This window comes from Nothobranchius furzeri, chromosome 16 (assembly GCF_043380555.1).
Source record: "Nothobranchius furzeri strain GRZ-AD chromosome 16, NfurGRZ-RIMD1, whole genome shotgun sequence".
NCBI classification, from domain to species: Eukaryota; Metazoa; Chordata; class Actinopteri; order Cyprinodontiformes; family Nothobranchiidae; genus Nothobranchius; species Nothobranchius furzeri.
The window spans coordinates 28,999,211-29,011,986 of record NC_091756.1 but is presented as its reverse complement, the minus strand read 5'-3'; the positions used below and the strand labels follow the sequence as shown (position 1 = coordinate 29,011,986).

The window sequence follows — 12,776 nt, the reverse complement described above, 5'->3', positions numbered from 1 at the left end:
GTTGGCCCGGACCAGCCCCGAGAGGACCACAAGAGGATAAGGACTGAGAAACTGCCCGTTGGGAGAGGGAACTGTACCAAGCCACCCAGGTATGAAAACAATATATGCAATGTGGGCCGGGCCGAGCAGTACCAGATGTGAAACCCCTGTATGTGTGGAAGATTAGCCCTATGTACCTGGACCTCAGTTTCGACTTCATAAGGTTTTGTAGGGACTACAAGTCACTTCGAGCATGCCACCAGCTTTACAAAGGTGGATGAGCTCTATTGCTGTTTAGAAAGATCCAAAAACAATGATAAAAGTACTTCCTTGACTTAAATAGTTGTAAATGTAAAACTTCATAATTGACAGAACCTCTCAGGGTTACATCTAAATCAGACATTTATGTAAGCATTCCCCCTCAACTTCTCCATAGAAACAGACCGTTCAGACCTCTGTTCATGGTCAATCTTCAGGATAGAGTAAAATGGCAGATTTGATTTGACCTCACAATCACTTTTATGGTTACAGGTTTGCAGATTTTAGAGGGGAATTTCTTCATTTCGACATGACACATATGAAGTGATGAACTAACAAGAAGGTACATCTTCTCATCTTACAACACAGGCAAACATGGATCTGACGTGTCCTGGATGATAAATTGTCCAAATGCTGGTAACATCAATCTTATCTCACAGTGTTTCCTCATAATATGTCCTTGTGTTTTTTCTTCCTCTGCTCATGATGTGACTTGCAGTTGTCTTTGTCTGCTATGTGCCTGCCGCCACCTTTTCAATAGGAGTTCTGTCATCAGATACGTGTCGTTGGAGTGCACAGTCCACATGGTCACAGACTCCTGGGTCAACCATGCAGGGATCTGACACACCCTTACAAACGGCTACTGATGAAAACCAGATGGCTGAGCGGATGGTGAACCGTGAATTGGGATTTTTTGCACCTTTTACTCGCAGCAGAGTCCAGTCCTGGTCCTTCAGGTCTTCTACCATGGAGGCTCTAGATACTTCTCTGCTTCAGCACATCCACCATGAATCAAAATGGGATGGATTCAGATGCTCTAGAGAGTTCAAATAAAAAATGGAAAAGTAACTCCTAGCACCACATTTTGATTAGAACCAGCACAATAAATAGAAATGACGGCCATAACTAGACATATTGAAACTATTTACAGCTGTTCACATTTTCATTCTATATGAAATTTTATTAATTCTATTTATTTGTTTAAATATTTATTTTTATTTCTTTTTTTGTGGATCAAAAGCTGAAAAGTCTGGAACTCACTCATCCATAAATGGCAACAAGTAAAGTTTTGGTTGGTTCATTTTCTTTTGCTTTTCTCTAATAATAATAACAACAATAATAATAATAATTATAATTATTAGTTGAAGTAAGTTCAGAATGAATGAAGAAATTTAAAAAGGGGACTGCTCGCTGGCACAAGAGAGAGGCCATGACAGAGGTCCAAAATCATGATATCTGGGTGACACTGGGTTGAAAACCCAACAGTGATGATGATACTTGGGTATTGTTGCAGTGATCACCCCAAAATCATGACATACCACTCTTACCACGGCCGAGCCGGTCGTTCTGATGTAACATTTGTGGGAGTGCATGCTCCTAATCGACAGATAATTTTTCTCCGGTGAAGAGGAAGTGGCTGCACACACATGTGGGAGTTTTAACTGGCTACGCAGATTGAGACACGCACACACCCGTGCACATGAGAACATTTTTCATGTGTTTTGCTAATAATTTTGCCATGGTAAATCAGATCGCTTAGAAAAGTAATAACAGAAAAGCAGGTATCTTAACACTATTACTACTACTACTAATAATAATAATACATTTTGAAGATTTTTTCCACTTGTTGCTAGCAGCATTTTCCAATATAAATAAAGGACAGTTTTATGATGCTCTAAACAACAGCTCCAAAGCACTTTATCTACTCACTTTATACATTTTGCACAAGTATATTTTGTTGGTTAAAACTGAGTGGAAAAAATTACAGATTTTTTTCCATTAAAAAATTATTAAAATGCCTAATCCACCCACAAGGAAGGAGTAATTATTAGAAAAAAGAAACTTGTTTTAAATATCAACATGTCACAAAAAGTAATGAATACAATCACATTTTACCCAAATGTAAATGAAGTTTCATGGCTGCTCAGGAATCCAATTTTCCACAGAAGGATTTAGGAAAACTAAACCTCACAACCTTTGCATACACCTGTCTCTTTGTTCCTTTTGACAAACTAGGCTAAATAGATGTCAGGGCCAACCCTTTGTAAACAGGCTGTGGGTCCGGTCAAGGCTGCAGGAGCCCGTTAGAAGAAAGACAGAACGGGGAGATGACTGAGGCTGTTTGCCATCAGGTGTGTGTGAAGATATCTCCAAACATTTGGACCCTGGAGATAACAACATGCCAGAGAGGGGGGAGGTAGGGGCACAGACAGAGATGAGTGTATTTTCCCGGGACCACCTAAGCCGCCTAATCAAGATACGAGTCCATTGCTTGTGTGTGCATGTGGGAAAGGCAGAGAGACAGGCAGATGGAGAAAGCAAGTGTGTGTGCGTCTTAGCTCAAGATAAAACGAAGTAAATCAGAGGGTTCCCCCATCCTGATCCTTAGTAGCGGGTTCTGTGGCTGTGTGTGTCTGACAACTGCAATTCTGCTCCCTCAGCCCCATCACATCACCTCCACCACGGAGACCAGGCCTGCACACAAGTAATGAGCAGTGCACCGTTGTGTGTATTCAACCCACTATAACTGTGTATGAGTGTGTGTTACTATGGGGGCCAGTGATAAGCACGGGCACTGTGATGTTGCATTAATTGCGTGTGGAGTCTTTGGTTCCCCCTCACACAGTTAATGAAGACGCCACACGTCGCTCAGCCCTCTCCGACGCTCTGCCTTGAGTGCCACAGTGGCCTCCGCTGCATTTAAGCACTGTAATTTGGCTTTTAACTGAAATAAATGAGTTATCAGGGAGATCCCAAGGATTATGATTATCATTATTTTTCCCTTAGTGACAAATGCCACGCTGTGATTGGATAATGGTTTTCTGTTGAGTGGCAGCCGTCCTATGGGGTCGCTCAACGCAAGGAAATAGATGGGGAGTGGAAGGTGCCAATCTGTGTGACTAATGAGGTGCAATTATATCACATAAATGTCTATTGATGCGACCTTTACAAACACGCGTTGCACACACACATACTTGCCTTGTGTCCTCATGAGGACTTTTAATAGTCAGAATCCTGTGAGCCCAACTCTTACTTTAAAGGGGCACTAGAATGTAAACCCTCATGTATATTGTTGTTGTTGATTAAAGGCAGCTTGGGTGGTCAAATGTAGCGTACCAAAAGGTCAGCGCTGTGTCTGACCTGTTTCTATGTAAATTAGTCATCTTTAAAAGGTGAGGGAGAGACACGTGGTTCTAAGAAAATCTTGTACTAATAACACCTACATTTGCATGTTCCATCCCAGTTCACTCTCACTAACAAATAAACGCTGGTTGCAGTAATGCTAACTGCAGAACAGCGCTAGGTCGAGCTGCTGTTAACACAAGGCAGGCCTGAGCTGCTGAAGTTCCTGTTGGACCAGAGGTAAATAACCGAGAATAGAGTTTAAACACCACTGACAGGATGTACTGGGAATATCAGGACTACGACTGAATGCCACAAAAATCTATAGCTTGTGGTCACTACTGTGTCCTGGTCGAGTGGGCGGGGAAAACCGGTTTTTTAGTCACTTCATGGTAGGGTTTTTACAAGGTTATATTTGCCCCTTTATCAGGGCTTCTGGGGCATTTTGCCCACCAACAAAGTTTCATAAGCTTTAAAGAGGCTCAAAGATAAGTTTCCAATTGTGAATAAACAGCATTCAGCTATCATCTCATAACAAGATCATTTGACCACACTGTATTCCTGTAGAAATTATTATTTGTTCATGTTAACAGGAAGTCCAAAATGGGTGTTGTGTCATGTTTTGACTCTCCTCATTTACACTTCTGGGTGTCTCGCAGGCCATTTCCTGAAAGACGTTGATGTTACTTGGCAATTTTCTTTTTTTTTCCGCACTGTGTCACACCTGTCCTGTCTCCCCTCTCTGTTCAGTCCTGTGTCTCCTGATTGCTCCCACCAGCCTCTCGTCTCCCAATCACCCAAGGTCCCAGCTCCTCCTGTATGTAAACCCTGTCAGTCCTTTTTGTCTTGTCGTTTCATTGCTTTATGTCCAGCGTGTTTTATATTAAAAACCTGGTTAAACTGTTCCTGGCTGCTTGCCTGCCTTCCTCCCCAGCATATGGATCCTCACCTCTGGGTCAACTCACCTGCACCTTGTGACACACTGGGCTTTGTTTTTACGTATTATTTATTACATTTAAGGTACATTTCATAAAGGTTACTTTAACTTATAAAGCAGCAATAGTAGTTCTATTTAAATACTTTAAATACTATCAAAATAGTCTAAATTATTATTAAGTTTTGTGTAACTCTATGATTTCCTAAAATCTTGTCATATTTTAGCAAATTGTAACAGCTTGTTTTACATAAAAAAAATAAAATGACGTATAGAGATAATGTTATCCTTCTGAGAGGTGACACTGTTGTGGGAGAACAGAGTGTAAAAAATGGGGCTGAGGACACATCCCTGTGGGGTACACGTCTGTGGCATTGCTGGCCATGATCCTGTTACCAATCCTGCAAGTCACAAAGTCCAGGAGCCGCTCTCCGAGAGTAGAGTGCAGGCCAGGTGTACAGTGTGTTTGTTAGTTTACGAGGTAAGTCCGTGTTTAAGGAAGAAATGTAGTCAACAGAGAACAACCTAAGAGCATGTGTTTTGAGGGGGGGGCACCTGAAATGAGCAGTGTGTGTGCATGTGTGTGTGTGTATGTGTGTGTGTGTGTGTGTGTGTGTGTGTGTGGGGGGGGGGGGGGGGGGGGTCCAAATCTTACAATAATTTTTAGAACGTCAGGTAACCGAAAGGACCAAAGCTGCCTTATGAGAAAGTGAGGGAAGCCACTATCGGTGACAGTTTTTACAGTCAGACTAAAGACCGGTCATTAGTCTGCTTGCACTTTCTTTTATTAGTGCATTTTATATGCTGTTTTCATGCCTTTTTATTTCTTTTTTAGTATTTGTTTTAATTCTTGTTTTAATCCTTGTCCTGTTGTTACTAATGCATATCTGACTGTACAGCCTGAGGCGCTTTAGAAGTAAAGTTTGAGTTGAGTTGCGTTGAGGGTGAGTGCTATTGGTCTTAAGTTATTAAAGGTGGATGGGGCTTTCTTGGAAAGGAGGGTGGTAGTGAGAACATTGTCCAGCTCGTTGGCACATGCTGTGGGGTATAAAATCCCTCCTGTGGGACTTGCCTGGAAGACCTCCAGAGAACAGGTGATCAATCCTGGTCCTGGAGTCAAGTCTAAGTTAAAGTTCTTTATTTGTCTCCCGGCTTCACAGTGGTTAGAGCTGTTGCCTTGCAGCAAGAAGGTCATGGGTTGTCTTCCCAGCCTGGAATCTTTCTGCATGGAGTTTGCATGTTCTCCCAGTGCATGCGTGGGTTCTCTCCGGGTACTCCGGCTTCCTCCCACAATCCAAAAACATGACTATTAGGTTGATTGGTCTGTCCAAAATTGTCCTTAGGTGTGTGTGTGTGTGTGTGTGTGTGTGTGTGTGCGTGTGTGTGTGTGCATGACTGTTTGTCCTGTGTGTCTCTGTGTTGCCCTGCGATGAACTGGCCCTCTGTCCTGGGTGTACCCCGCCTGATTGCCCGTTGACCGCTGGAGATCGGCTCCAGCCCCCCCCCCGCAACCCTACATGGACAAGCGGGTTCAGACAATGGATGGATGGATGGATATTTGTCTCCCTTGGGAGACATTTGGTTTTAGACAGAAAGGGTTTCACTGCACTATACTTTACTCATCCAGAACAAAAACAAACAATACATACTCAGATTAATAACAATGACATTAAAAGACAGTTAAAAAACTTCATTATTATTATTATTATTATTATTATTATTCCAGGCATGTGCCATTTGCCATGTAGGTGACAAATCTCCTCCAAAAAATGTACATATTTAACATAATGAACATTTGTACTTAAATGCCTGAAAGGGAGTACTTAAAAAAATATCGTCCTTAAAAAAGAAAATACACAAGTTCAAATATCACCACACTCTGGATACAAAACTTTGGACAAAATGGATGTTTACCTGCCCAGGCAATAGTGTGTTCTACCAGACATGTTTATCTCTGCCTTTTGTTCATTGATAGCCTTAACAGATAATAGGAGAAATTAATGTTTGTACCGGTTGTGTTTACATGGACAGATTCCGTACCTTCGCTGTGAGTTTAGTAAAACATATTAAGAGTGTAGAACATGGGAGGAATCTGTTAAATAATTTTGTTGTTTCCCTGCTTCAACACACCTGATTCCATTCAGCAGGTGGTTAATAAGCCTTTTCCATCGCCCAAACTGGCATGGAATGGGAAGTATCGGGCCGTTAATTTTTCTGTTCCGATTATAAAACCGGTCCAAACAACCGACCCGGACCGCGCCAGTCACGGGACGTTTTGGGTTCCCTTCTGTTGTAGGTCCAGAAATTTCTGCAGCAGTACGGGTAGGATGGAGCAACAACACAGTCCACTGATTGGTTGATAGAAATACGTCACTACTTGCAACAAGGAAAACAAACAAAGTTCCATTGTTTGTATTTTCGTTAGCTGGACATAAAAGTGAAAAAATTGCAGCAAGTAGCGGCAAGTGTTGGTCACCTTCAGAGTTCCATACATTTCTCACCTTCATCGCGAGAGTCTGCAGGAGGAGTGTTGGTCCTGAAAAGCGACCAAGACAGGTTCGGGACGATTGGAGAAAAAGATGTTTGCTTCTGAGTTGATGTTGGAGTCAAAAACCAGTCAAGATATGATTCACCGCTGCAGAGGGAGAACACGTCAGTACTCATGCAAGGTCAGCCGACTTGCTTCAGTCACTGCTCAAAGTGTTCTGATTCTCGGCTTTGTCATGGCTGTATTTATTCGTTCAAGCAAGGATGGGTCACAAGTTAAAGCAGGGATGGGTCACAAGTCGGTACATTTTCGATTTGAGCAATCTTATTTGAATATATGCTTTCCTAACAGTTTTGAGCAAGAAGCGGCTACTGTCTCAGCACAAAACAGGAACTTTGGACAGAAATACATTGCCCAAAGGGAGGGGTGAGTATCAGCAACGGGGACTTCAGGTTTCATCAGGTCATGTCAAAACATCAAGAAAACATCAGGTCAAGACAGGGCCATGACAGGCCATTATGGACATTTGTATTACTGTTAACAGGAGCTAGAAAGATCGGTAGTTTTTTTTCTCAGCGGATGGCAGCCGAAGGATCAGAGCAGACGTCGGCTCAGTGTCGGACCAAGATGAAGAAATTAAAGCCCAATATAGTTAATAGTTAAGGACAGAAACAACCGGAGTGGATTTTTATTCAGATGGGAGAAATACACGGAGTTGCTACGATGCGCTGGACGCTATTTATCGCCGAAGGAGCAAGGCAGGCTTCTGGACTTAGAGACTGCACTCTGGAGTCACATGTGGAGGCTGTGGTAAGCATTTTGTTTTTGTCTTTAGCTCTATAGACCAGTTATTGCAGCACAGACATACTGAATTGTTTCACAACTTTAAAAATCGTGCATGATGGTTCGTTTAACCCCGCCTGCTGACGTGATGGCCCAAACTGCGATCAAAACGCTCGTCTGAAAATTCCAGACCCATACGGAACATACCGTCCAAAAATAACCAGACCGGACCGTTCCAGACCTCCCGATGGAAAAGAGCTATAACAGTCCTCTCTACTTCAAAGTCATGTTAGTCAAGGGAAGGATCCTACTCAGATGGCAGACCCACCTCATCCAGCTGTATTTGGTGAGGGGGAGCCTCAGCTGAACTTTGAGCTCTCCTGTTGATGATGGAGCGTCTCACCCACATTCTCCATCTATTAGATGTATAGTGAGAGTGCACTAGTAGAACACACTGCAATAAGACACAGAGATGGTTTAGACCAGGGGTGCAAGTCCTGGTCCTCAAGATCCCCTATCCAGCTTGTTTTATATCGCACCATGCTGATTCAGTGGCTAAATCCCCTGTTCAACATCTACTCAGGCTCTGCAGAACACTGTGAAGCACAGTCTCCCCAGTCAAATCAGGTGTGTTGAAACAGGGAAACTTCCAAGACTGGATAGGGGATCTCGAGGACCAGGATTGGGCCCCCCAATTTAGACACACCAACCCAGTGTGATAGTAATGCATCATGGGAATTGAAAGCAATGCCAATATTACAGACACTACATATACTTACTTTTATTAGAAAATATACTAAACATTTTGTTTTCCCTTGCTATGCCACAGACTAGAAAAAGCTCATAAGCTGCAAAAACAACAACAAAAACATAGTTAAGCCTCGTTCATCGAATGTGTAAGCCTCGTTCATCGAATGTGGAACGGATGCAGTCCGGTTTCTGGACGGCTTCTCCTTACATCAAAACTCACTGAGCCCAATCAGAGCATTCACACTGGCTGCAGTGAAGCGTGGATCCGGATTCTGTATGGAGTTGTCGTCCCCCCCCCCCCCCCCCGGATGCTGCATGATGAAGTCATGAAGTTTAAGAAATTTCATGAGCCAAACAAGAAGTGAAACATGTTTCAGTGAGGACATCCCGTTTATTTCAAAATAAAACCCGTGTTACTTTATTTTACTGTTTTTTGTTTTATTATCAATGACAGAGACATCAGGTCACAGTGTATGATAGTTCATGTTATTGTTACAGGTATATCTTTAAACATATTATGTCAAATTTCATTGTGGGAACAGATATTCAGAGACGTTCAGCTCCTGAACTGAAGCTGATGTTAATGAAAGTCCATCCAGATGCTGCACGGAAACCGGACTGCGTCGGTTCTGCACGCGAGTGAATGACGGGTCAGAATGACTCCCACATTTATAACTCGTTTTTGTTGTCTTTCAGACTTTCTTCTTAAATGTCTCATGTGCATGTAGAGAAAAGATGGTGAGGATTTCAACCCTCGAGTGCAGATTGATGTTCATGCTTCAAAGCAGACCTGAAAATCTGCTAAAGCAGAATTCACAGCATGGGCAAGGCTTTGGTTTTTTATTGTAGATTGGTTCATAGAAAGCTTTCCACTCTTCCCTTTGTCTATTCCTCAAAATGCCTCTCTTCGACTTCTTTCAGATAATCTCATTTAGACTTCCTCTCTTGATTTTCAAGCCTCTCCTCTCTCAGCAGAGCTCCCTGCTTCTCTCCCATGGCTCCGTCTCTTTCTTTCTTTCCCACTCAGTTCCTCTAAATGCACACAGCATTGATGGTTTTCCCCTCCATCTTGGCCCCTGTGATGCTTTCCCTCCTTTTAGCCTTCTCCTTTGTCTCCTGCCTTTTATTTGTCAAAGGTTCTCTGCAATGTTTTCTCCCCAGGTACACATTTAGTCTCGTGCACACAGGTTCTCCAGTGGTTTGAGGAGGTTTTGAACACCGATACTGAATTCTGCCCTAACACTCTTGATGACAGAAAAGCTGTCAGCATAAAAGAAAATATTAAAGATGAACTGTTTCCATGCCAAACGCGTTTGAGGGATTTGGTCATAGCCTGCAAGAAAAACATACTAAATAAAGTGTCTTGAATGACATATGAGAAATTAGATATTGTATAACTACTGGGAAACAATAGGAATTGTCTTTTAATTTAAGATTAGATCAAAACTGAGAGTAATGGATTGACTAAATCATCCATCCATCCATCCATTTTCATCCGCTCATCCGGAGTCGAGTCGCGGGGGCAGTAGCCTAAGGCGAGAGGCCCAGACTTCCCTCTCCCCAGCCACTTGGGCCAGCTCCTCCGGGGGAATCCCAAGGCGTTCCCTGGCCAGGTGAGAGACATAGTTCCTCCACCGTGTCCTGGGTCTACCTTTAGGTCTCGTCCCGGTTGGCCGTGCCCAGAAAATCTCACCAGGGAGGCATCCAGGAGGCATCCTGACCAGATGCCCGAGCCACCTCAACTGGCTCCTCTCGATGTGGGGGAGCAGCGGGTCTACTCCGAGCCCCTCCAGAATGACCGAGCTTCTCACCCTATCTCTAAGGGAGAGCCCAGCCATTCTTCGGAGAAAATTATTTCGGCCGCTTGTGTCCGCGATCTCGTTCTTTCGGTCACTACCCAAAGCTCATGACCATAGGTGAGGGTAGGAACGTAGATCGACAGGTAAATCGAGAGTTTCACCTTCTGACTCAGCTCTCTCTTCACCACAACAGACCGGTACAACGCCCTCATCACTGCAGATGCAGCACCAATTCGTCTATTGATCTCACGCTCCAGTTTTCCCTCACTCGTGAACAAGACCCCGAGATACTTAAACTCCTCCATTTGAGGCAGGACCTCATCCCTGACCCGGAGAAGTCTTTCTACCCTTTTCTGAATCAAGACCATGGTCTCAGATTTAGAGGAGCTGATTCTCATCCTAGCTGCTTCACACTCGGCCGCAAACCTCTCCAGCGAAAGCTGAAGATCACGTTCTGATGAAGCCAACAGGACCACATCATCTGCAAAAAGCAGGTTGCCACCACTACAGGCACCAACGATCCTGCGACCACAGCTCCGGTCGGCCACCTCAACAGTGGAGGCACGGAACAGGGTCCATTCAGACTCAATGTCCCCCGCTTCCCTCGGAACATTTTGGAAGTTCTGTCGGAGGTGGAAATTGAAGCTCCTTCTGACAGGAGACTCTGCCAGATGTTCCCAGCAGACCCTCGTGATACGTTTGGGCCTGCCTGGTCTGACCGGCATCCTCCCCCACCATCTGAGCCAACTCACCACCAGGTAGTGGTCAGTTGACAGCTCCGACCCTCTCTTCACCCGAGTGTCCAAGACATGCTGCTGCAGGTCAGATGAAACAACAACAGAGTCTATCATTGAGCTGCGGCCTAAGGTATCCTGGTGCCAAGAGCACATATGGACACCTGTATGTCTGAACATGGTGTTCATTATGGACAATTCATGACTGGCACAGAAGTCCTATAACAAAACACCACTCAAATTCAGATCGTGGGGGCCGGTTCCTCCCAACCACACTTCTCCAGGTCTCACTGTCGTTGCCCACGTGAGCGTTAAAGTCCCCCAGCAGAACAAGGGAGTCACCAGACGGAGCGCTCTCCAGCACCCCCTCCAAGGTCTCCAAAAAGGGTGGGTAGTTTGAACTGTAGTTTGGTGCATAAGCACAGACCACAGTCAGAACCCGTCCCCCCACACGTAGGCGGAGGGAGGCTACCCTCTCATTCACTGGGTTAAACCCCAATGTAAAGGCACCAAGATGGGGGGCAACTAGTATGCCCACCCCTGCTCGGCGCCTCTCAGTGCGAGCAACTCCAGAGTGGTAGAAAGTCCAACCCCTCTCAAGGAAACTAGTTCCAGAGCCAGAGCCATGCGTTGAGGTGAGTCCGACTATATCTAGTAGGAACCTCTCAACCTCACACACCAACTCAGGCTCCTTCCCCCCCCCAGAGAGGTGATATTCCATGTGCCAAGAACCAGCTTCTGTAGCCGAGGATCAAACCGCTAAGGTCCCTGCCCTCGACTACCACCCGTCACACACTGCACCCAACCCCTTTGACCCCTCCCACTAGTGGTGAGCCCACAGGAAGGGCGACCCACGTTTCCTCTTCGGGCTGTGCCCAGCCGGGCTCCATGGGTGAAAGCCCGGCCACCAGGTGCTCGCCAACGTGCCCTACCTCCAGGCCTGGCTCCAGAGGGGGGCCCCGGTGACCCACGTCCAGACAAGGGAACACTGTTTCCATTTATATAATTCATCATAAGAGGTCTTCGGGCTGCTCTTTGTCTGATCCCTCACCTCTGTCTGTCTGTCTGTCTGTCTGTCTGTCTGTCTGTCTGTCTGTCTATCTATCTATCTATCTATCTATCTATCTATCTATCTATCTATCTATCTATCTATCTATCTATCTATCTATCTATCTATCTATCTATCTATCTATCTATCTATCTATCTATCTATCTATCTATCTATCTATCTATCTATCTATCTATCTATCATCAATCTATCTATCTATATCTATACACTCTTCAGGAGATGTAGATTCTCTGATAAAATGGATGGGTTTATGCAGCTCTGCACACACACACACACACACACACACACACACACACACACACACACACACACACACACACACACACACACACACACACACACACACACACACACACACACACACACACACACACACACACACAGCGCTAGGGATACTTTGATGGTGATTACTTGAGGATGGACAGATATATTTTTTTAAAATCTCGACTAATAAATGAGCGCAAAACTACATCACTCACCGTCCCTATAGCAAAAGGTCCCTGTACCCTCAGAGGTCAAGGAGAAGTGGAGGTACTGCGTACTGGTGTGTACACGGGTCCAGGATATGTTGATTTCTTGCAATACAATGAGACAAATCTGCACACAGATTTTTAAATTTCATTAATTACATTTATTCACATTAAAATCAAGATACAAAACAAAATTACTAAAACCAAATGAAAAGGGGACAGAAAGAAGAAAAAACTTATGTTATCTGACCTGTTTAACTAAAATTACATTAATACACATGAAACAACAGTATAATTCAAAATTATGTATACACACACACACATACACACACACACACACACACACACACACACACACACACACACACACACACACACACACATATGCA

General features: G+C 44.3%; 1 long non-coding RNA gene across 1 annotated transcript; it reads right to left on the bottom strand.

The window, feature by feature from the left end:
• Positions 1–309: 309 nt before the first annotated feature.
• Positions 310–7,001, bottom strand: LOC107388181 (uncharacterized). Its single transcript, XR_001573285.3, has 2 exons — positions 6,796–7,001; positions 310–1,054 (listed from the first exon to the last, which is right to left on the bottom strand). It is a non-coding gene; the product is annotated as an uncharacterized lncRNA (long non-coding RNA).
• Positions 7,002–12,776: the final 5,775 nt, after the last annotated feature.